At 37.3% G+C, this 25694-nt stretch overlaps 1 long non-coding RNA gene across 1 annotated transcript; it reads left to right on the top strand.

Moving 5' to 3' along the window:
• The first annotated feature begins 1023 nt into the window (after window positions 1–1023).
• On the top strand, window positions 1024–5580 carry LOC123388344. Its single transcript, XR_006602911.1, has 3 exons — window positions 1024–2061; window positions 2177–2252; window positions 4656–5580. It is a non-coding gene; the product is annotated as an uncharacterized LOC123388344 (long non-coding RNA).
• The last annotated feature ends 20114 nt before the right edge of the window (window positions 5581–25694 follow it).

The following is a 25694-nucleotide window of genomic DNA, read 5'->3' as shown; positions in this document are numbered from 1 at the left end:
ACCAAACTGGGAGTCAGGAAACCTGAATTTGTATCTCAAGATTTGCTTATGGTATGACCTTCAGAAGACATTGAAGCTTCCTGAGCTGAAATTTCTGCATCCACAAAATTGTCTGTTTGCCACTCTGACATTATTAAGTTTGAAATTATTTTGCAGGGTTAGTCCAGGAACCAGGCTTCACTTTTTCCTGGTTCACACTTAGTTTAACACCCACTCATACCCGCCACCACACCCAGGATAAAGCTATTACTCTCAGCTTCCCTATCAGTTCTATCTAGTGCCCTTACTTTGTTTCTCCCTACAAGAGAAAAAACAAAACAAACTTCATCCTGATGAAACTGAATTAATTTATATTCCTCTAAAACTCCTTCCTAAAATCTATTTCATTTGCTTTGAACCTCTGGATTTCCCAGAGCAACCCTGCCCCATCCTCATTATAAGGTCAACTGCTCTTAACCTTCTCTGCCAAAAGGTCACTCTGTGGTTTCTAATACCACAGTTCTTTATACTCCCACAATGTATTCATCACTTTGCATCCTCCACAAGCAGTATAATCCAGAGCATCCAAGTAGCCAGTACTGGGTCCCCACAATCTCTGTCTTTTCTCCCTTGTGTCCATGTAGTCAATCCTATTTCCATCTTCAGCCCCTCTTTCTCTCAGGATTTGCCTATTCTGGACATTTAATATAAATGGAATCACACAATATGTGGTCTTGTGCATCTGGCTTCTTTTATTTGCTATTCCATTTTTGAGGTCCATTGATATTTTAGCATGCATCAATAATTCCTTCTTTTTTCATTGCTGACTAGTATTCAATAATATGGATATACCACATTTGTCCATTCATCAGTTAGTGAACATTTAGATTGTTTACACTTTTTTGGCTGTCGTGGATAATGCTTCTTTGACCATAAAAATATTTTTGTGGATATATGTTTCCATTTCTCTTAGATACCTTTGGGTAAAATTAATGGGTCATATGGTAAATGTATATTTAATGTTATAAGCCAATGTCAAACATTTTCCAAAGTGGCTGTAGCAGTTTACGGTCCTGTCAGCAATGTATGAGGGTTCTAGTTCCTCTACAACCTGGACAATATTTTTTGTTGTCTTTTTTATTATAGCCATTTTAGTGGATATGAAGTAATGTCTTATTACAGTTTGAATTCACATTTCTCTGATGACAAATGATGTTGAGCATCTCCTACGTGCTTCAGTATCTCTTCTTTGATAAGATATTTATTTAGCTCTTGCCCATTTTTTAATTGGGCTCTTGGCCTTATAATTGAGTTGAGCCTCACCGGATCTTAAATACTTGGATTGGATTTTCCACAAACAATCTTAAAGATTTTTTCTTAAGGCAATGATGACTTGATTTTAATATTTCCCAATACTTCTCAAGAATCACTTCCTTGCATGATCGCAATATTTCTTTTTCCCAACTTGCAAAAAATTGGAAAAGATAAGATGTCGTTAAGTAAAGTACTTTTTCTCTTCTAGGACATTCTTACAGCCAGTTTATTTATTTGGCAATGCATTGTTTTTTAGGTTTTATTTCCTAGTTCCTCCTTACTCAAACAGGATAGCTTCATGCCATTATTTTATTTGATTTTGTTGTTAGAAGCAGTATATTCATTCTATCAGAAAAACTGGGTAAAGAATTATTCAACAGTGAGCTTCCTGATCCACAACAATTAGGATTTCAATAACATGAGCCTTGAGCAGGACTTTTGAGTCACTTCAATCAAAAGTGAGTAACTACAACAAATCTTTTCCTCCTTGGCGACTGATTCATTTTCAGTTATAAGTATTTTTGAAAGTGAGTTAACTCTTTTAAACCAAAGGACTATAATTTTAGAGCACTTCAAAGTGATCTTTTCATTTGATACCTCAAAATACTGCCAAGCCTTTTAATATTTTGCAGGGCAAGGCAACCAAAGAAATCATGTGCCACAGTGATTCAGGGATTAGAAAGAAAAGAGGCTACTGCAGCTCCAATCCTGCCTTCTGATTTACTGTGTGTACATCCACGGTGTGGCCTGCGGGTTCATGTTACTGTGGTACGCATCCCAAGTGTCATCCTAATTCTAATAAAAGAACCCTGGCTATGACAGTGTTCTGTATGTTCACCTTGTATTGAAACAGGCTGCTGACAATTCTTTGAATTTACCTTAGGGTAAAACTCTTCACTTTCCCCAATCGTCTCATCAGTTAAGTCGCCCGAAATCGGCTGCCACAACCTACCATTCGGGTAAGTATTTTTAGCTAAATCATCCCAATAATAAGTATTTGCAAGGATATTTTTAGATCAAATGCTACTATATACACCTGCAGCATAAAGGGAAGACTTGCCTATCAAACTCTCCTAAATCATAGAGAATAAATACCCTAAGTTACTGAGATAGAATGTCCTCCTTTAAAAATAGAAGTGTCTTCATATGAATAAGAAACATTTTAGGAATGCTGACAATCTAGAGATCCAGGAACCTCCTGAGTCTCATTGGCCCCAAATCTTATTTGGTTTTAGCTTTTAGTTTAATCTTGTTGAGAACTCTTATCGTTTCAAAGTAATATTATATTAAGTATAATATAATACTGGCTATAGGGTATTTTTAGTTTATTTCCTACATTTTGTATATGAAATATATCTGGAGTTAGATACATTCTGGAGATTCAATATTATCCCAAATTTGTTCAAATATAAAAGAACATATGAATATATTTAAGTATTAAGTATTAAGCCTGGATAAAAATACATAAAATATTAATAGTTGCTACCTCTGGGTAATTTTCTGAGAAATATTTTCATCATATATACTTTCTTATATGTTCATCCTAGATACTTCCTTATATAAACTTTCTCATATATCTACATACTTTCTTAGAATTTGAAATAGAGGATTTTTTGTTTAATGCTGCACATACTAATTATACCTTCTCATTCACAACATTTCTTAAAATTACACTGACTGGAAGGATACAATGTATGGGAGTTCTGAAACTTAGGGAGGCTATCTCTTTGAAATACTACTTTGATATATCCTCACATTTAACTATCATCGATTTGTACCCACTATGTGCCAAAGATTGTTCAAATTAGAAATATAAACATGAAAGACATGGTTCCTATTTGCAATGAGCTCATTTTCATGTCAGGATTGTATCATGTCTTAGAAGTAGGCTCATAGTTTGCATCTTTTAACAAAGAGCAAATAAGTCTTTCAATCTCAATTATGCTATAATAGATTTGTCATGTGCAATTTCTCATTTTAAACATGACAAGCATAGATAGCTGGGTAGGTAGGTAAGTTGGTTTGTGGGTATATAAATATAGAGATAAACTGCTGAAGAAGGACAAATTTGAATGGGCAATAATTTCTTCTTAATCAAATTAACCAACTAACTTTCTCAAATTACTTTCATGATTAGGATATTTTCAGACTTACATTCTGAATGTTAAAGGCACTTTGAATCAACTCATTTTTCTCTTCTGTTGTCAATTTTGTAGTCTTGTGGCTTTGTTTTTTGCAGTCTTTAGGTTAGTGCCATACCACCAAATGACATACAGGCTGCTCCAAGACTGAGTGAAGTCTTGTTTTAACTGGCATATAACTGTTTTTATTTGGGTTTCTGTGGAATTTGGAAGTCTGCAAGTCATCCAAAATAAGGGCATTCCACAAATTCCATTTCTTAAAAACCATCCCTCCTTCATATACGGTTTCCATTTCCTTCAATGTAACTAAACTTTTAGCAGGACATTCCCAAAAAAGTGAGAAAAGGAGGTGTTTTAAGACAAGCAAAGCAGAATTCTTACTCAGCAAGTACTTTTGGTAGTATATTAATAGTAGCAACAGCAGGACCAGTAGAAATAGTAGTATAGAAAAATAATTGTAATATAGCTACACACTTAAAACACCAACCCTTTTAAACAAATCTAGAAAATCCAAGAGTTAAAAATGTCCTTTTGTACATGTATTAGTTGATTCAATACAATAACAGGCACAATTCTTTAACAATGTGTGCTATTTCTCAAATCATTTAAATAAAAACTAGGTTTTCTGGGTTGCCAAATTTTTAGCCTAAAAAAATCTTAGTTTTTCTTTCAAATGCAAAAGTTTAGTTGGACTGCAAGCACTTCAAATGCAAAGAGAAAGAGGAAAAAATCTGCTATGGGGAGAAGGACTTAAGGAAGACCTTGGCTATTATCCCATGTAAGATTACCCCTGTGGCATCTTGCTTCCTGAGAAATAAAGCGGAAGGCAGCTCCCCACATACGTGGGTCAGTCTCTTTTGATGTGCGAGTAAAACTCATTAAAGTTAATGGGGATGAAGCCGCATACATCAAGGCGAGCATGGAACCCACAGACTATAATAGTAGAGGAGACTCTGAGAACGTTCAGTGAATGAGCAGTTGGTTTGCTGAATTGTAATAAGGGCTGTGTGTTCCGGGTCCTCATTTCATCTGGGAAAGGCTTGGCATATTTTCTCAAACCCTGCCTTTGTGCAGACTCATGGCAGAGTGTTTCGTTCTAGGGATGTGCTGCTCACAGCCTACTCGCACAGCACAATTTAATACAGATACTTTAGAGGGTGCTCCTTTGGGGGAAATAGGCTCCATAAGAGTTGAAGTAACTTGGATTTTTTTTTGCTTCAGAAAAGGAAAACTACTTTGAAGCATATAAAGCATGCAGTGAAGAATGAACAAAAGGAAATGAGCTTACATGGCAATAAGGTTAAAAAGAAGGAAGACCTGACAGTGCTGATTGTAAAAATAGGATTTTGTAATTTTCTCTAGAGATGTTGAAAAACCAGAGAGAGTAGGGGCATCTGGGGGGCTCAGCTGGTTGAACATCTGACTCTTGGTTTCTACTCAAATCATGATTTCATGGGTCATGGGATCAAGCCCTGGACTGGGCTCCCCAATCCCCAGGGAGTCTGCTTGGGCTTCTCTCTCCCTCTTCCTGCCCCCACTTGTGCAAGCTCTCTCTCTCTCACTCTCTCTCAAATAAATAAACAAATCTTTAAAAACAAAACAACAGAGAGAGTCAGGGGTGCCACTGGTAAGTTAGGATAAAGGACTAGGTAGATATTCCTATGATCCTCTTTTCTCAAGTGAAAAATGCCATTAAAATAAAATGTTCCATGTATCTTAACATGTGTGTAAAACAAGGAGATCACCTTCACTTGACACGAGCGCATGGTGACCAATGCTCCAGGGGCATGGAGTACCTACCAGTGTCAGAGTTACTACTGTCTTCTATTGTTTCGTTAGTCTCACTCATCTTTTCATCAGTACTACTGGCCCTCTGTTCCCTCAGTTCATATTAATAATAATAATAGTAACAAATAAAGAAATCATTACCCTTTTCTAATTTTTGTGACATTTTGAATCATTACAAGTTGTAATGAACAGAGAGGAAAAGAGATATTGTGTCATGGTTCTCAAACATCATATACACTTCAAAAATTTTCCATGGTTTCTGTGTGATATTTTGTATTTTGATAATCTATTGATGAGATGAATACAAAATGATAACCAAATACAAACAAACAAACAAAAAAAACCCCAAAAAACAAAAACCTACCATCAATTTTTTTTAGCATTTTTTTAAATGGATGTATTTTTTTAATCCCAGTGGCATATATACATTTGGAAAAATTGTACCTATGGGACACTATGCGTTAAGTTTCCAGACAACGTTTGGCATACATATTCACAGTCCCAACAAATTCAGGCCTCTAAGAGAAATAACTACCCAACCCTAGCAAGGAGATCTGGATTTGTAGTAACTCCTTAAACACATGAGTAAAAGTCTTCTCTTTTCTGAACCTTAATTTTCTTATTCATAAAATAAGGAGGTTAAGGGGCACCTGGATGGCTCAGTGGGTTAAAGCCTCTGCCTTTGGCTCAGGTCATGATCTCAGGGTCCTGGGATTGAGCCCCCCATTGGGCTCTCTGCTCAGCAGGGAGCCTGCTTCCTCCTCTCTCTCTGCCTGCCTCTCTGCCTACTTATAATCTCTGTCAAATAAATAAATAAAATCTCTAAAAGAAAAAAATAAGGAGGTTAAACTAGCTTTCTTTAAGAATCCTTTGAGCTTTAAAACTTCTTTGATTATATCAGGTCTTTTATTTAGCAACCATATACAACTGGATTTAAATGTCACAAGTAGATGTAAATGTCAATGTGTGGCACTATTAATATGCTTTTCGTGCTAGGGAAGTTGTTCTTACAAAAAATTTATCAATATTCCTATGTGTTTATGTTTAGTGAACCCATTTTAAATATCCAGCTTGCCTATTCTTAAATATGGTTTTACTTTTCATATTTCATTTAGTCATAGATCTCCAAAACTAGGTTTCAACATGTTTATCCCTATATCATAGATGGGAACAATGAAGTCTGTCCAAAGAATCACATAGTAAGTCAATGACATAGTTTAGAATGGAGCAGTCATTAGGAGATTATTTCTGCAAAGAACACTAAAATAAGCTGTTTATGCTCTCTTCACAGTAATGAGTAAGTTATTGAAATAATCACTGTAGGTGATTTTCTTCTCCAAAATTATCACTGTCCTAATTACTGATGACTATTAACTCAGTATTTTTCTAGTTTATGCTATTTGATTGGAATTGATTAAAAGATTATAATGCTACTATATCTGGGTTTGTGTGTTTCTTAAATGTTGAAACTAAACTCTACCTTAAAATAATTAATAGAAATATTATTTCTTCTGTAAATAGCATTTTTAGGAAAATTTTGAGAATGAATGAGTTAGTGAAATTCTATCAGGTGTTGTCCTTAGTAAATTTCAATAAAATTAATTAAAATATACTTTTAAATTTTAAAATATCAAGTCACATTTTATGTATATATTTTTTACAGATCTAATTTATTTATTTGCCAGAGAGAGAGAGAACACACACATGTGCAAGCACAAGCAGGGGAGTGTCAGGTATAGGGTGAAATAGACTCCCTGTGGAGCAGGGAGCCCCATGTGGGACTCCATCCCAGGACGCTGGGATCATGACACAAGCCAAAGGCAGACGCTTAACTGACTGAGACAACCAGGCATTCCCCCCTTTATATTTATACATTTTTCTTAAGTCATATTTTAATGTTTATATACCTACTCGATATGTTTACTTTTCTTCAGTAATATGATTCTAGTGTTATTTTTATCATTTATTTTACCCTTCTATATTTTTCCTGAAGTGAGTTTATATACAAACGAATATAACCATACACACAAGCATGCACATATAAATGCCATGCACATATCTCTTCCTCTTCTTGATCACTTTGAACTCTCAGTAGATATTTTAGGTAGCCACAGGAATAGCTTCTATTTGTAATTGCACCATCATTTTAAAGCTGAACTACAGGAAAACATTTTGTTTTCGAATCTTGGAAGTCTAGAAATAAAAAGATTGCTCCTTCAAGAAACTTTGGGTAGCCAGTGTTTTAAGGGCAATGAGCACCTAATGGACTTGGAAGAAGAGTAGCTTTCAATTTGGAACAAGAGAACTCTGCCAGAACAAACCAGTCCCAGTCTAACAATGGTTTAGTAGGTTTACATTCCACCCAGGTGTAAAAACTTCTGCTGAGTAAGAATCTGAGAAGTCACACCAAGATGATGTGCTGATGAGCAGTTTCTTCATAAAACTTCATAAAAACTTCATAAAACTTTCCCAGGATTGCTCAGCAGGGTAAAGATCTTCCTCAAAAATATACTGATTAAGGAATAGTTCAGATACAGTCTAGAAAGTGCTGCATGAGATAAATAGGGGCAGAAACAACTGCTCAGAAACTCAAACTCATGAGGGTGGGGGCACTCGGATGGCTCAGTTGGTCAAGCGGCTGCCTTCCACTCAGGTCACTCAAGTCGTGATCCCAGGTCCTGCGTAGTCCTCCCTGCTCAGTGGGGAGTCTACTTCTTCCTCTGCTCATGCTCTCACTCACTATCTCTCTCTAAATAAATATAATCTTAAAAAAAAAAAAAAGAAAGAAAGAAATTCACAAGGGTTTTATTTTATTTTTTTTTTAAAGATTTTATTTATTTATTTGTCAGAGAGAGAGAGCGAGCACAGGCAGAGTGGCAGGCGGAGTCAGAGGGAGAAGCAGGCTCCCTGCGGAGCAAGGAGCCTGATGTGGGACTCGATCCTAGGACGCTGGGATCATGACCTGAGCCAAAGGCAGCTGCTCAACCAACTGAGCCACACAGGCGTCCCAGGGTTTTAAAATATAGGCTCTTGGTTGGCCCCTGCATGACGGGAGGAGACAAAATGGGAATCTAGACACAAACAAGAAGTTGAAAGACACAACTATAGTTGCAAGCCTTAAAAAAAGTTCAGAAATTAATTTCAGCTTTACATAATCACACAGGAAGCAATTAAATGAAACAAGACAACCTGCTTGTTCAGAAATTAATTTCTATGCTAATCTTGAACCCTAAATTTTTGCTAATCCTGTTTCCATTTAATCACTTTTACAAAAGCACACACCATGTTTCCCAAATGCCACTGTTTAGCAGTTTTCACAATATATTTTGTTTTGATACAAGTCTTATCATTCTTGCCCTCAACTTACAAATTAAAAAAAAAAAAAAGGCAATGAAATCTAAACACAATCACAAAAATTTTGGAATATTTCTTGGTACAAATGCCCCTGAGAATTAAATTTTTTTTTTTAAGATTTGACTTTTTTTTTTAATGATTTTATTTATTAATTTGACAGAGAGAAATCACAAGTAGATGGAGAGGCAGCCAGAGAGAGAGAGAAATAGGGAAGCAGGCTCCCTGCTGAGCAGAGAGCCCGATGCGGGACTCGATCCCAGGACCCTGAGATCATGACCTGAGCCGAAGGCAGCGGCTTAACCCACTGAGCCACCCAGGCACCCAGAGAATTAAAATTTTTATTAATTAGTTTGGCCCAGTCCAAATGATCAGAGGTCTCTACAACAAACCTCTGGAACCACTTCCATTGATTACGTAAGAATCCAGAAAATTACCAAATGATGGATGGACAAATGCCGTCATGATGGCTTTTGACACATTAACAAACACCAAATCATGTAGTAGTCATTTTCCAAAGTAAGTGGTTATCACCCCTCCACAAAGACTTTAAGGATTCTAAGTAAGATAATATTGCTTTAACCTGGACTCAGAAACTTGAGAGGAGAAAACCCAGTTTTCTTCTTCTATATTGAAATATATTTATGAAATAAATTGGGACTATTTTCCCAATTGGTTTAGTCAGTCATTTGCTCATTCATTCATTCATTCATTTAATCATTATTCAGTGCTGGATATTGTGTTTGGTACTAGAGACAAAAAATAGATCCCCTATCCTCACTGTTTAATAGGAAAGACAAACAGGAGAACCCTCTCAAATTATAGTGATAAACATGATAGAATAAGGTTCTCCCCTGTGAGTGAGAATGTAGCAAGAAGGCTTTCAACCAGAGCTGGAAAGAGGAGAAGGAGCTGTAGGGGTGGATGGAGTCAGAAAGGACCAAGGAATAGGCACATGTGCACAGGACATAGAGAGGGGAGTTGGATTTGATCATTCCATTCTCATCAACCATCTTTTCTTAAGTACAAAAAAAGGTGAAAGAAACTCAATAGGAATCTTTTTTTGAAAGACAGATGATGTGTGTTTACATTAGATTACAGCTCAGAATTTTATCACTTCAGGGCAAGAGAAAGGAATCAATGGCCAAGGACTCCTTTTCCACTTAAAATTATCTGATTTTTGAAGCTGCAACACAAACTTAACAGTAAAGTGGTAAGAAAGGTCAATGTTCATTTGTGACTATAGCAGTCAGGATAGGTATCGAAGGGAACTGGGAGAATAAAGGAGGGAGTCCAAAAGACATTATCAAATAACCCACAAAAACATCACCCAGTGTGGCCCTAGCTCCTCAAACCTCTTTGAACATTATTCATAACCTTCTGTTTGAGAGGCTGTGATATATCCCCATTCTTGGAAATCTCCATTACCTTTTTAGAAGTTAGCTCAAAGCATGACCCACATAATTGTAGCCTACATTCCTCATTTTTAACACTTAAAAGGTCAGAATTCTTAGGTGCTTCCCTTTCTTTAATTTAAAGGAAATAATAGAAATATTTATGTGATTACAAAAACAGAAATAAACCAAAACAGAAAATGTACATTAAATTTAACAGAAATCATTTTGTAGGGGTTGAGTAGAACTGGATTGCAATTGTCTAATATGTTCAGAAGCACTTCATCCCATATTTACCTGCCTCACTCCTCAAATCTATGATGTGGGATAATTTTTTTTTTTACATGACTACCCATTTAAATACCCATTTAAAATCCCAGATGTGGCACAAGATAAAATCAATGTAAAACTCAAGTTGAGGGGTGTCTGGGTGGCTCAGTCAGTTAAGCATCCGCCTTCTCCACATGATCTCAGGATTCTGGGATTGAAGACTATATTGGACTCCCTGCTTCGTGGGGCGCCCACTTCTCCCTCTCCCTAGCTCCCTGCCCCCTGATTGTGCATTACCTCTCTCACTCTGTCTCAAATAAATAAATAAACTCTTAAAAAAAAAAAAACAACTTAAGCTGAACTCAAAAATGAATCTTGTTATGGTGAAAACCCAAATATCACATCATTAACACTTCTTGATTAAACTAACATTAGTGACATAATCTTTCCTTTCCCCCTCCTGTTTAAGAAACTAAATCTTCTTTATATTGATATCTCAATATATTTGAAGGATCAGTTACAGGGTGGAATTTCAACCTCCTGCAAAATGGAGAAGAATAACAAAAAAAAAGTGTTTACTAAATGTTGCAATAACCTTCTTTCAGTGGCACTCCAAAAAGAGATGTGCTCTTTAACAGGGCAATTCTATTTTTAGGACTCTGGCCTATGGAGAGGTAAAGATAAGAATGTCCATGGCTGTATTATTTATATTATGAAAAATGGAAAAGAAACTTATTCTGATTAAAAAGAGGAATGGAAAAATCAATTATGTTAGAACAATGGTATGAAATATCATGCAACCATTAGAAAGAATGAGATCTATTTATGTGTACTAACATGAAAAGATCTCCAAGACAAATTAAGTAAAAAAAACATGTTGCTTGATAATGCATCTGTATAGCTGGATCCCATTCATATGCAACAATGCATATGCAGGTACAGGTACCTATATCTATATATTTGATATGTAGGAAAGGTTGGGAAGGATGCCCACCTGTGGGGAAAGTGGATAGAATGAGTGGAAAGGAGGCAGAAGATGGCAAAGAGGCATTTGTTATTTCTTAACGCTTTTCTGTTGTTGACACTGGAATGATTAAAACTTTTTTAAAGATTAAAAAGAAAGCAGCATTCACTAACTGTTGACTAAGGGAAAAGAACAGCAATGCAACAAAAAGCCTAAAGTGAAGAAAGTTAAGAGTCCCAGTACACATCAGAGAAAGGGTACTGGGAGCCTATTTGAGCAGACTGAAAATTATCCTAGTAGCGGGTTCTTATTTCTTTTCTTGATCTCAGATAAGGTTTTTTTTTTTTTTTTTAAGATTTTATTTATTTATTTTGAGAGAGAGAGAGAGCATGAGAAGAGAGAGGTCAGAGGGAGAATCAGACTCCCCGTCGAGCAGGGAACCCAATGTGGGAGTTGATCCCAGGACTCTAGGATCATGACCTGAGCTGAAGGCAGCTGCTTAACCAACTGAGCCACCCAGACACCCTCAGATAAGCTATTTTCAAACAGTGAATTAGTAACAACAAAGCATAACATCTCTGATTGGTATGCACTATGACTTTATACCATATAGATTATATCATTTTATAATATGTGTCAAGCATGTCACTAAAAAGCCATGAAACGTATGGTTTTTACCTGTGATAAATCACCTTGACTAGGTCACAGAATGAGTAGATTGCAGACTACAGGGTTTTTTAAGCACCATGTAGGAGCCCTGAAACGTGGTGACACTCCTCATTTTGCTGGCATAAATGACACATGCTCTCAAAATCACAGCCCTATCTCACATTTGTCACATTTTTGACAAGCAATTTTCATTCAGTAATGTTTGTTCATATGAAATGGCATAAAACTTTTTGTTTCAAAAGTATAAAAGAGAATTCAACTATATTTTTTATAATGTTAATGTTTTAGAATTATTAGAATTAATATAATAAAACATAAATACTTAAAACACAATAACTTGAATAACTATACAGTGACTTTTGTCCCATGGTACTCATGGCATTTAGTTGCTTCCTCTTCCCTTTCTTCTTGCTTTTCTTCCTCCCATCCTTACTTCCTGCCTTCCATCATTATGTATTAAACTCCTGTAATGGGTCAGTGTGCTGCTGTTAAGGATCCAAAGAGAAGTAGGACATAATTTCTGCCTTGGGTGGGTCTATAGTAGAGTAAGGTAGATCCATATGCAAACAGGTTAATCTGAACAAAAACATGGTGTTGTAAACAAAATCCTAATGAGAAAGAACATAACACTTACTGGGTGTCTACTACAGGCAAAGCACGATATTAGATGTTTTATATACATTTTTCATTTAACCTTTAAATTTAATCTTCATACTTTCACACAAGTATTTATACCTTCCTTTTTGCAAATGAGGAACTCAAATTGCAGAAAAAATAGTGTTAAAAATTTTCAAAGCATCTGAGAAATAATCAGCAATGCTATGAAGATGGCAAATTATAAACTTGGCTGGAGTCATTGATTTGTCAATACCTGCTCCTGCGCCAGAACTCAAAAATCTTGCTACCCACTGCCAATGCTCAACTTTTAAATGAACAGAAAGAAATGGGCTGAAGTAGATCATTACAGTAAAACTCAGTATTCATTTTTAATAATTGGGTCTTGAGTTTTAAGTAAATGACAATAGTATTATATGATTAACAATTAATTAGAAAAGAATTGATAAATGGACAAATGAATTTTCCTGGAAAAAAAAGTGTTAACACTATACACAAAAATGGAAAATTCTTGAACTACTGAATGGCTTATCTCCATTTTACCATGTTTCTTTAATTTCACTGTTTATATATATTCCTAAAATAGGAGATAATTTTTCTTCCCTTTTTGGGGACAGCATTGGCTCAGTTTCTGTAGCTAAGAAATATCTAGAGGACTTAAGGCTGTGTCATTTTTATGTATTATACCTAGTAAACTTTTTTGGGAGGGGAGAGGCCTGCATTTTATAGCTGGTGAAACCGAAGATACAAGAATATTAACTAAAGTATGGAAGAAAAAACAGTTAATGAGCCTTCTTCAGAAATACAGTTTAACATTTTTTTCTTTGTTAATGGAAGAATGGTAGCTTGCTTGCCTCCTTCTTTTCTTCTAACAAACATCCATTAAATACCTACTATATTTCAGGTTTTGTTCTAGGTGGTGGGAATATAAAAATGAAAGGGTTCACAGTCTAACAAAGAAAAAGACCATGTTCCAGGCACTGTATTCTGTGCTTTACATAGACTATCTCATTTAATATCAGAAATAACTGTCAGGCACAAATACTGTCTCTGTTTTGCAAATGAAGACAACAAGGCTAATAGATGTTAAGTACTTGCCTAGGCTCACAAAACAGAAAGTGGCATTGCTAGGTGTGTTTGAATTTTAATTACTATATAATATTGTTATAACAGAGATATAAACAAAGAGCTGTGGGAGCCAGAAAGGCATAAAGGGAAGTGACTGACTTGGCTTCAGGCAGTCCAGAGATTATTTATAGAGGAGATATCATGTGAACTTTACCTTGAAAGAAGGAATACTGGATATTCCCTGGGTGGAGAAGAACGCATTCTAGAAGGGCATTCTAGGCTGGAAAACAAAACACGAAACCCAAAATCCCAAAATATGCAAAGGCACGGAGGTGTAAAAGGGCATGGCAAGGTTGAAGAAACAGATGAGGATCAGCAAGAAGTGAGTCAACAGACCTAGAGCTAGAGAGGAAGTTCACATGCTTGAACAGGAGCTTGGGCTTTATTCTGCAGGCAGCAGAAAGCTAAGAAGGGAGTAAAATAAAAATTTGTGTGTGTGTGTGTGTGTGTGTGTGTGTGTTTGTTTAAGATAATGCTTGTGTCACAGAGTGGGCTAGATTACCATGTCTACTTATAACTGCAACAGTGTATGGGAGAGGGAATGGGCTTCCCTGAGGCTCATAAGTGATTTATAATAAGAAATATGTATTTGCTCTATGTCCTCAGGCCCTGATATAGGGCTCCTAAGACCTTTGTAAATTCCTAGGTGACAGGAGCATTGAGAGCATCTTTTGTTCTAATGAAGTAACTCTGAAAGGGCTCCTAGATGGCTCCTGGTTAGGGGCTCATCACCAGAAAGACTAAACCAGGATGAGAAGGTTGGAATTTGGGATACCTGGATGGCTCAGTAGTCATTAATCATCTGCCTTCGGCTCAGGTCGTGATTCCAAGATCCTGGGATTGAGTCCCGCATCAGGCTCCCTGCTCCATAGAGAGCCTGCTTCTCCCTCTCCCTCTGCCTAACACCCCTACACCACCCCGTATGTACGCTCTCTCTCTTTCTGTCTCTCTATTAAATAAATTTTTAAAAAAATTTTTAAGTTTTTTTTTTAATTTTTATTTATTTGAGAGACAGAAATCACAAGTAGGCAGAGAGGCAGACAGAGAGGTGGGCGGGCCTCCGAAGGCAGAGGCTTAGCCCACTGAACCACCAAGGTGCTTCAGATTTTTTAAAATGTTTTTAAAAAATTCTTGGGGCTGCCTGGGTAGCTCAGTCATTAAGCGTCTGCCTTCGGTTCAGGTCATAATCTCAGGGTCCTGGGATCTAGTCCCGCACTGGGCTCCCTGCTCAGCGGGAAGCCTGCTTCTCCCTCTCCTACTCCCCTTGCTTGTGTTTTTTCTCTCACTGTCTCTCTGTTAAATAAACAAATAAAATCTTTTAAAAAATAATAAAAATAAAAATAAAATAAATTTTTAAAAAATTTTGGAAGTTTCAGTCCTCCCCACCCCCACTTCTCCAGAGAGGGGAGAGAGGTGGGAAATGGAGTTAATATTTGATCATGCCTGTATGAGGAAGTGTCCATACAATCCCAATAGTATGGGGTTCAGATTGCTTCCAGGATGGTGAACATAACCACATCAGGAGGGTGATGTGCCTCATGTTCACAGTGACAGAAACTCTTGTACTTGGGATCCTCCCAGACTTCACCCTAAGTATCTCTTCAGCTGACTGTTCATCTGTATCCTTTTTATAAAAAAGAAGAAGAAGATTTTATTTATCTATTTTATTAGAGAGAGTGTGTGTGTGCGCATGTGTGCACACACACAGGAGCAAGCTGGGGGAGGGACAAATGGAAAGGGAGAGAATCCCAAGCAGACTCTGAGCTGAGGGCTAGACACCAAGACCATGACCTGACCCAAATCTAAGAGTTGGGCACCTAATCCACTGCCACCCAACTGCCCCATTTATCCATATCCTTTAGCCTATCCTTTAATAAAATGGTAAATATAAGAGTTTTCCTGAGTTCTGTGAGCTGCTCTAGCAAATGGGTGGGACGCTCCAACTTGAAACCAAGTCAGACAGAAATTTTGGGTAACCTGGGGACCTATTACTTGAGACTGGTGTCTGATGTGCGATGGGAGCTATCTTGTGGGAATGATCCCTTGAACTGTGGGATCTGGATACTGTCTCCAAGGAGATTGTGTTAGAATTGAGTTAAATTGTAGGACACCCAGCTGATGTCACAGAGAATTGCTTGTTGTAGGGGAAAAAAACCAAACATTTGTTGACCAGAGTATCGAAGCGAAGTGTTTTTGTGTGAAAGTAAAGAAGAAAGATGGAAGAACAACTGAGTTTTTTCCTTAATTCTCTCTAGTTCTGGGCTGTGCAGGTATTCCAGCAGTCTATACTGTGCAGGGTGCTACCGGGGTTATTGAGACCAAGGAATAAGAGAAGTAATTACGCACACACCTTATCAATGCCATGTTATTGTGCTACACATTTTTATGTCCATTAACCACTTCATCCTAATAACAACACTCAGAAGTTATTTCTTTATTTTGTGGGGAATTCTAGTTGCTAAGAAAGTTACCAAAGGTCATACAGATGATCACTGGCAGAGCTGGAATTCACACCAATCAGGTTTGTCTTCCTCCCAAACCCATGGCCCTTCACAGAGGACACACTCAAGGACACTACAATTTATTTAATGGTTCCATTCATTCCAGTTTGCCTTCACTGAATTTAAATAGAGTGCCTTCAAGAGCCAAAGTGTTAAAGCAGCAGAGAGAACAAAATAAGGGTCCCATAGCAGATCTATAAAATACAGGCCTAGTTGGGGCTCTTTTTGAAAATATGCTCTATACTTCACCTTTGTTGGCTTACTGCCATTCTCCTAAAAGGGAATTTTCTAGAGATGCATGTGTCATTTGCATTTGTGGTTTTGGAAACTTCCCAGAAAACTATGATCTGAATAAAAGAATGTGGTATTAAGGTAAAAATGACACTTAGCTTTACCTAGCAACCCACCTTCCAGAATTGAGGCTATTACTAAAATGATTTTGAGGAGGCTTTAGGCATTTAGATGTATACACACACACACCAAATATCTTTTAGAAAAACCAGACTTGCCTGTTGCCCTTAGGCCCTGTTTGTAACATCACATTCCAATGACTAAATGGCCTTGCTACCATATAATATCAGAATGTGATATATAATATTCACACCGCTGTGGCAAAGTGCCATTAGACTTCTATTATCATTCATCAAGTTTTACAAACAGATTGGAAAAGATTATCCACATGGTGTAAGTGCTATATAAATGTTAGTTGCTGCTGCTGTTGTTATCCATCATCACTTTTGTTGTTTTCCCAATCCAACCAATCACCAGCCTTAGTACTATCAGGGGTAGACCCTAAAACTATTTGGAGGGTCTCCCAGTAGCAGAATATCATATGCCTTTGACCAAAGAAGTATCTTCTTTTGTCTGGAAGAGGCAGTCTTAGATAATCAGATTGACTCGACCAACACATCACCCTCACATCATTTCCCTCTCCCATTTCCCCCCTCTTCTTTCTTTTCTTCAACAAACATTTTTTTTTAAGATTGTATTTATTTATTTGACAGAGAGAGAGAGAGAGATCACAAGTAGGCAGAGCAGCAGGCAGAGAGAGAGGAGGAAGCAGGCTCCCTACTGAGCAGAGAGTCCAATGTGGGGCTTGATCCCAGGACCCCAGGATCATGACCTGAGCTGAAGGCAGAGGCTTAACCCACAGAGCCACCCAGGTGCTCTCAACAAACATTTATTAACTCTCATAATTAATTCATCCATTTATTCAGCAAATATATACTGAGTGCCTACTCTATGCCAAACCTGGGATGAGAGCAATGAATAAAGCAGACAAAAATACCTGCCCTCCAGAAGATTCCACTGTAGTGGTTCCATTAGGCCATGCATCTCAACCAGATCATCAGTCAGCTAGGATTCAGTATCAGACATCCTGTCAGAACCCAAGCTTGGCAATGGGTAAAGAATGGGGAGACAAGGGTGCCTGGGCGGCTAGTGGGTTAAGTAAGTGTCTACCTTCTGCTTGGGTCATGATCCCAGGCTCCTGGGATCGAGTCCTACATGGAGCTCCCTGCTTGGCAGGGAGTCTGCTTCTCCCCGTCCTTCCCACTTGTGCTCTCTCTTGCTATCTCTGTCTCTCTCAAATAAGTAAATAAATAAATACTATATTTTAAAAAAGAAAAAGAAGAAGAATAAAAATGAGGAGATAAGAAGACCAGGCCTCCACACAGCTGACACTCCTCCCTCCCCCTACACTGTCCCTCACCTCACTCTCCTGCTGGAGTCTGACTACATACCAGCAAGGTTGAGAAAAATTCTCCCTAATGCTTCACTCTCTTTTGTGTGATGTTCTGGGTGGTGACCACCTCTAGCTCAGTTCCTGTGGCTGAACCTGTCGCTCTCCTTTCAGTTCCAGAAGATACCTAACACTAAGCACCAATATGGAGCCTTTCACGAGGAGAACGTGAAACAAATTAAAAAACTGAGAACATTTTATGTGAAAATCGAGACTCCTGACCACAGGCCTTGCCAAGCACTTTACTCTTAGGTCTGAGCCTGTGCCGAGGAGCTCTGCAAACGAGGAATTCATCGACACACAGTCTACTTCTGTCAAGCTAGAAACTCCTGTCAGCAATGCCTGAAGGGCATGACCAGGAAGACTGAATTTGACCTACTTCATACTCTGCCTCCTTCTCCATAGGATCTTAATGAGTTTTTGTTGAACCGAATCTTCTCAGTTTCCCTAAAAAACCAAATCAAGATGATTCATGTAGAAATGTCCTTTTATCATGCAGTGTCGCTTAAAGTCATTTTTTCAAACAAGAGCATGTAAAGCTATCCATTATAAGAGCAGGAACAGAAACGATCTAAAAAAATAGGTAAATTAAATTCTCCGAAAACCAAAATATGTTATTTTGGCTGGTGATTCGGTCTCTTTCCCACAAACTGAAACTTTTACTAAAAGTAATGATATATGAAGAAAATGGATGCTTTGAGTCCAATTTCTTATTTTACCTTTCTTCCTGGTGGAGGTGATTAACGAGCAGTCAAAGATCCAAAAAGTAGGCAGGAAGCCACAGAGGAGAGAGGGAGGAGCACAGGACAGGAATAATCCACACGAGGTAGCTATAGGTGCGAACCAGTGTAGAATTTAGTGTATTTCCACTTTGCAAGGTAAGGGAAGAGGCATGGAAATTCATAGTTGTATTAACTTAGGTAATGACAGTAATTAATAAGTATATGCCTCTACTACACTAGGCCCAGGGCCTACCAAGTATTTTATATCCATTATCTCTCAGCAATCCTGAAAGGGCTTCATTATTCTTATTTAAAGAAGAAAAACTGGAGGCTCAGAGAGTTAAGTAACTGGCCCAGACCTACACAGCAAGGTGGTAGAACCTGGATTGGAACCTAAACTCAATGCCCTTCCCTTTCACCACAGGACTCCTCTGCACTACACATTAGAACCCACTGCAAAACATTACACCCTTCTCAAATGGGAATATATTATGTTATTATGACAATTTAAAACATATTAGGTGATATTTTAGTGAAACATGTAGGGTATCATTGGCACATGGATGCAAATTATAGCATACCAAAAAATTACCTATATAGCTTGTTTAAACTGCATAGTCCTCGGTCCTATCCCCAGGAGAATGAGTTTCAATAGGCCTGGGTAGGGTCTAGGAATTTATATTTTTAACAGGCAATTAGGTAATTAATATAAGTGGTCCTCAGATCACACTTTAAAAAACAATGTCATTGACCTTACCCCAAATTGCCACATTTCAGTTCACTATTCCGTTGCCTTGTCACTTGCTTTATTCTAAGACAGATGGAGGGGCACTTGGGTGGCTCAGTTGGTTAAGCATCTGCCTGCAGCTCAGGTCATGATCCCAGGGTCCTCAGATTGAGCCCTGCATCGGGCTCCCTGCTCAGTGGGGAGCCTGTTTCTCCCTCTTCCTCTGCCTGCTTCTCCCTCTCCCTCTGCCTGCCACTCTGCCTACTTGTGCTATCTCTGTCTCTCTGTCAATTAAATAAATAAAATCTTAAAAAAAAAAAAAGGGTAGATGGAGCCATGCTATAATAGTCGTTGCCTGGTGTAGCGGAAAAAGAAATACAATACTGGTGGGAGAGGCCTTGATAGAAAACTCTATTACTAACTAGTTGGGTAAACTCAAACAATTCCTTTAAATGTTGTGGGACTACTTTTCCTCATTTGTAAAATGAAGAGTTTCTAAAATCGCACATCTATGATTTCATTTTGCTGAAGGAAGCCAATTTTTAAACTGATAATGATCTATAGGGCCTAGACATTTCAATGGTAAAAAGAAAGATCCAGAGTCTATTTTCTTCATAAACTTTTAAATATCAACACAGTGTCTCTAAATATCATGGGTTTAGGGGAAGGGAATGGAATCCAAAAATGAAAGCAGGTGTAACTTATATTATATTTCTAAGACAATTCAGTTGTTTGCTTAACAACCAATTTCTTCAATCAGGCAGTTGTATCTATACTAAGAATTTTTCAAGTATACAGTGTTTCCAATCTTAGAAAGCAAGTTGTTACACAATAATTATTCATTTTAATTTTCAGTAGCATCTAGAAGTTCAGAGCTATTTTGAGCTTATTTTTAAAGAACTAAAGGTGGCCTTGACTTATGTCAATACACCCTTGGATACTGAAAATACAGGTTGAGAATTGCTAATTTATGTCCTGTTTTTAAATGCCCAAACGTGGGGGTGCCTGGGTGACTCAGTCAGTTAAGAGAACAACTCTGGATTTCACCTCAGGTCATGATCTCAGGATCATGAGATTGAGCCCTGCCTTAGGGATGGGCACCGGCATGGAGTCCGCTTAAGATTCTCTCTCCCTCTCCTTCTACCCTCCCCCACCACTTGTGTGCACTCTCCCTCTAAAATGCCCAAAGTGTGGCTTATTGAATGGTTAGTGTCCATGGAGACAAGCTTAACAAAGGAAATGAGTCACATAAATGAAGACACAAGTTGCAAAAGAGGAGCACTGGTGAAATGTCTAGGTTCTAACTCACCAAAGAAAATCATGATGCAAATTTGCTACACTTTCAGAAAAACACGTAGATATTTACCTCCTTGTTCCATGACTTATTAACACCTTCCTGGGAGGCATTAATTTGATAGCTCAGCCTAGCCTAGTGATAGAACCTGATTATAGAGATATAAGAAAAAGGAATATTATTATAAGAGAAATCTGAATCACCAGAAACAAAAGAAACAATTTGCTCAATTATGAACTAAGTTGAGATGCACTACTTATAGCAATGCTGAGGGAGACATTAATTTCACATTTAGATAGTGTGTAATATTTCCTCCAACATTTTGCAGTATAATTTAACAGCTCTTATTTAAAAAGGAACTTTTCAACTCAATTGACGCTAGTTTTATCTCCAAAGCTTTCAATTATACCACATTCCCAAAAGCATCATGTTAAGTAAACTCAAAGCATTCATAATCTCACATAGCCTATATAGAAGAGTAGAGTCACTTAGGGAAGTGTTCTGAGATTATTTCACATGTATCATAAGGATAAATATTCCTTTTCTATGTATTTTCTAGCTACTTTCTTAGCAAGATCTTGGAGCGTTCATAAATTGACTTTGACTTCTCCAGTTTATGATTTTGCAGCATCCAAGAAAGATAAAATGTTTTCTGCTGCAGCTAAGGAGTATAATATTGCTACAATCTATTTGCTTGTATTGCAAGGTAAGCTCAGAAGTTAAAATGAAAAGGTTACTTTTTTTAGGTCAAGAATCCGAAGGAAAACAATTTTTTTTATATTCCATACTAATCTTTAATAACATTCATAGTGTTATGACCTAAAAAAACAAAAGTAACTTTTTTTTGTCCTGGCTTTAAAAAAATGCCAGCCAATAGCCTCTAATCCACATATAACTCAAAATATGAACTCCAGAACCAAACCACTAACAACCCATCAAAGGCCAGGTGGGCACAAGGCTATGTAGATGCTCAAGCATCTTCTCCCTTCACATTTTACTACATCTTCTGAAATGAACAAAACAATTCTCTGAGCCTGAAAGGGGCCAGTGGAACTCCAAAGCTTTCTCTACCAAGACAAGTGAGAAAACTATGCCCCTAGCGGGCCAGGGATGTCTATAATCATGACTTTCAGAAATCGTCAGAATGCTAGTTAACCCGCAAAGTTTGCATTTACCTAATTTTGTAGAGGCTCTGGGCCCACTTAAATAACTTTGGGTATAATTATGGTGTAAGAATATCTTGTCAATGTTGAGAGAAACACAGATAGGCCTTTACTGGAAATGTGTCTATTTTGTACCTAAAAAACAAATAGCTTTTTCTAGAATTGTTTAGACATTCAAAATTTGGGTAGACTAGTCTCAATAACAATTCCAACTAATAATAATTCTGAATAATCCCAGTGTCTGAAAGGGCAGAAGAAGGAATATCAAAGTAGATAAATACTTAGCGGCAGCTAAAATTTATCAAGAATTTGACACGAATGATCTAGGTTAACCTCTGTAATAATCCTTTGAGATGTGTAAATTACATATTCCATTTTACAAATGAGGAAACTGAAGTCCAAAGAGTTAAGCAACTTGCTTAAGGATTCATAGGTGATAATGGCAGGATAAGAATTTAACCCAGGCAGCAGGGTTCCAGATCTGACATGTTTATAGACCATATGATATACCATCTCCCAGAAGGCCTCTTTTGTCTACAAGTTCCAGCTGTACAATGGTTAGCTTGTTTCTGCCTACCTGTCATTAGTTGCCAAGGTAATGAGACAATCTCTAAGGTAAGCAGTGTAAAATGTTCAAATGAGATTTAAATGAGGAACTTATACATTTTTATTTATGCTACATTGTGTCGTACTAAAAGGAATTTATTTCATTTAATACCTCAGAAACTACACTATTAATTTAGGAATGTGATAGTGGCACAGAAGACCTGACCTGTACAATCTGTTATTCTTTCAATAGGAATTTTTCTGGTATTGAGAATACATTTAGGGACATGGAAATATAGCCTCTATGAACACACTCCAAGGGACAAGTCTCCCTGCAAGGTATTGGGGAAAACAGGCAACTCTTTACCTAAATTTGTGGGAAGTGGCTGTTAGAGAGATGGAATTGTTACTCCTGTCACTTTGACTGGGAAAACCTTATTGCCTGGAGGAGCTCCTTAGAAGGAACTTGTGGACCACTCTAAGCCTGGGATGTCCTAGCAGCACCCTCAGCAATGGATCCTTACACCTCTCCACTCACCTGTAGGGGCTGTTGGGTTCCACAGCCCCAGTAGAGATGCTAAGAAATCCTAAGAACCAGTGTTGTCTCTTAAGAGTTAGGGGGCATAGCTGAATAGCACACACTATTCTCTTTTCTAACTTTCTATTTTGAATTGTGGGGTTCTGAGTTACCTGCACACACACTCACAGATCTCCATGCCTTTGGAATGACAATGACCAAGTTCTCTTATCACCAATTCATTCAAAGCTTATGGTTGAAACAGACAAAAGAAATTGCTGGAAGAAGTTGGAAAGGTTAAAAAGGTTTTAGTAAATTATGTAGTCTTTAGTTGTCTAAAAGTACAAGTGCCTTTTCAAATGGCAGTGTGTCCAAATTTGTAATTGCACTCTTGCTGTTTAGACACAAGTTTATCCTGTGTTTTACAAAACATTTTTATTATTTCCTTATTTGACAATAGTTATTTGTGACCCTGTGGTCAGATAAGAAGGTTGGGCAGATGGTACTTTCAATTTAAATGGATTTTTGTGCCATTAAAAGGAATGTTTGCTCTCTCTAAGAAGAGTATTGACTATAAAAGTCACAGGCTCTGGACTATTTCCTGTGGGATTTTTCCACTATCCTTCCAATTAGTCAGTCAATGTGATGTTTCTCTAAACATGATCATTTATTTTTCTCTGGAGAGTTTCCTTCTATCCTGTTCAGGAAAGATGATCCTGGAAAATAAAAAAAAGCTTTCTACACCCCCCAGTGCAATATTTATGATTAATTGCAACTCATCGTAATGAATGACAAAAGAAAAAAAGCATTCCATTTCCTTGCTCTTCTCATATAAAAAAGCATTTGTTGCAATTTGAGTCCCAGCCAACTTCCATTGTTTAGGCAATAATTAGTCAAATTATACCAATCACTAACAATCATAACATAAATTATATAATTGCAATTTAGACCAGTGACCTTACACTTGTGAAAATAGAATGTGGGGTATTTAATTGCATAATGTGACACTACAATTCTATACCTATAAATTTAAGGTTTTCAGATTCAATTAATTTACAATATCCTCTACCTAAACATCTCTGAAAGTGACAAAATTTTGTCAGCTCCACAAAATATCCAAATTGCATCGTACTTCAAACAAACTGATGCATATCCAAAATAAAATAAGACTTCCATTCTCATATAAACAATGACTCCATATATTTTAGAAATTTGGAAAGACTTTGTAGCAAAACATGTTCAAATTAGACTGTTTCGGGGAATTGGTCTAAGATAAATTATTGAATGATTAAAATAAATCGACATCATTTGCAATCAGTGAAATGCTGAATCTGTTCAATACTTACTGTCAGCAGAGTTCACCTTAAGAAAGAGAATGAGTGAGGCATACAAAAACAAGCCTCGACTTGGATGCTCGGCATCAACAGAACGATGAACAGAAGAATCTTCCAGCACAGTAGGCAAATTTCCCCTTTAATAAGCAGCCAGGAAAAAGCAATATTTCAATGTTTGCTTTCCTTCCTCTGAGGGAGAAGGTTTCACTATGACTTATTTTACTTCCTTTTTATTCTGTCCTATTTTCTTGGCTCTCACAGACAGCTCCAGTAGCAACATGACAATACCACTTTGCACTTGCCCAAAGCGCCTTTTCTCTAAAAGTCTCAGCTGTGGTCTATGCGAGGAGAGTGTAAAACAGGGGAAACGATGCAAACATTGAAGTTCATCCTCTCGTGCAAACATTTTGAGGGACCCAGACCAGTCGTAACCCGGACTGGAAATGAGGGACACTAAAACAAAAGAAAACAAAACCAAGCCCCAAAATAGCTCCTCCCAGAGTTCATGCTTAGTGTCCCTGAGGCCTTTGGCAAAATTTATCATTACCTTGAACTCTGTCTCATATACAAAATAAAGCAATGCCATTTTCTTTATGAGGATGTGAAGAGTAACTAGAGTGCATTTTCTAAAATAAAACTTGGGGGGAAAAAACCGCAGATTTTGGAGTTCTAAAAGTAGGCCCGAAGTGGGCTCTTGGAGCATATTAGCCTTGAAAGCATTTTTTTTCTGGAGTAGAAAATATTCACATTTCTATTTTTAAAAAAGAAATTCAAAAACTTACTTGTCCAATTAAGAAATACCTCAAACACAATAAAACAAAACAAAACTCTACAGAACAAAACTTATCAAAAAGTTGCTGATGCTCTCTTCAAGCCTATGTATATGCATAAGTATATCTACATCTATATCTATCTACACAAGTGTTGTTTAATAAAAGTTATTTTAAAAATAGCTGTTTAAGTGTTGTTTAATAAAAGCTATTTTAAAAATAGCTTACTTCACAAACTTCAGAACTCTCAGTTGTATAAGGTAACTAGGACATGACAGAAATTTTAGACTCCCTAAATCCTTGATGAGTAGCTGCATTTCATCTCTTTGCTCTCACCATTAATAATGGCCTTTGAAACTCAGAGCAGTTTTCTCTTCATATTTTGTCAAGATATGGATAGTTCTTTTCAAAGTTTATCAGCTAAGAGTTGGTTTGTGTGGGTTGGAAATTCCAGGTTTTGAATTTAATGAAACTGAAACAAAATACACAGAAAAACTAGCTATTCCTCTACTAAGAGAAAATAGGGGAAAAAATGAATATCTTAAAGTAATCAGCAAGAACTTTGCAAACATGTATTTTCTCTACATTTAAAGAAAATACGAGTTTTCAGAAAGAGATTACAAATGAGTATATATGGTGTCATTCTGTTTTTGTTTCTAAAAATATACATATACATGGGGCGCCTGGATGGCTCAGTGGTTTAAAGCCTCTGCCTTTGGCTCGGGTCATGATCCCAGGGTCCTGGGATCGAGCCCCGCATTGGGAT

This window comes from Mustela putorius, unplaced genomic scaffold, assembly GCF_011764305.1.
Source record: "Mustela putorius furo isolate JIRA1106 unplaced genomic scaffold, ASM1176430v1.1 tig00003898_pilon_pilon_pilon, whole genome shotgun sequence".
NCBI lineage: Eukaryota > Metazoa > Chordata > Mammalia > Carnivora > Mustelidae > Mustela > Mustela putorius.
The sequence above is the reverse complement of the archived record's forward strand: the minus strand, read 5'-3'. Positions and strand labels throughout refer to the sequence as shown.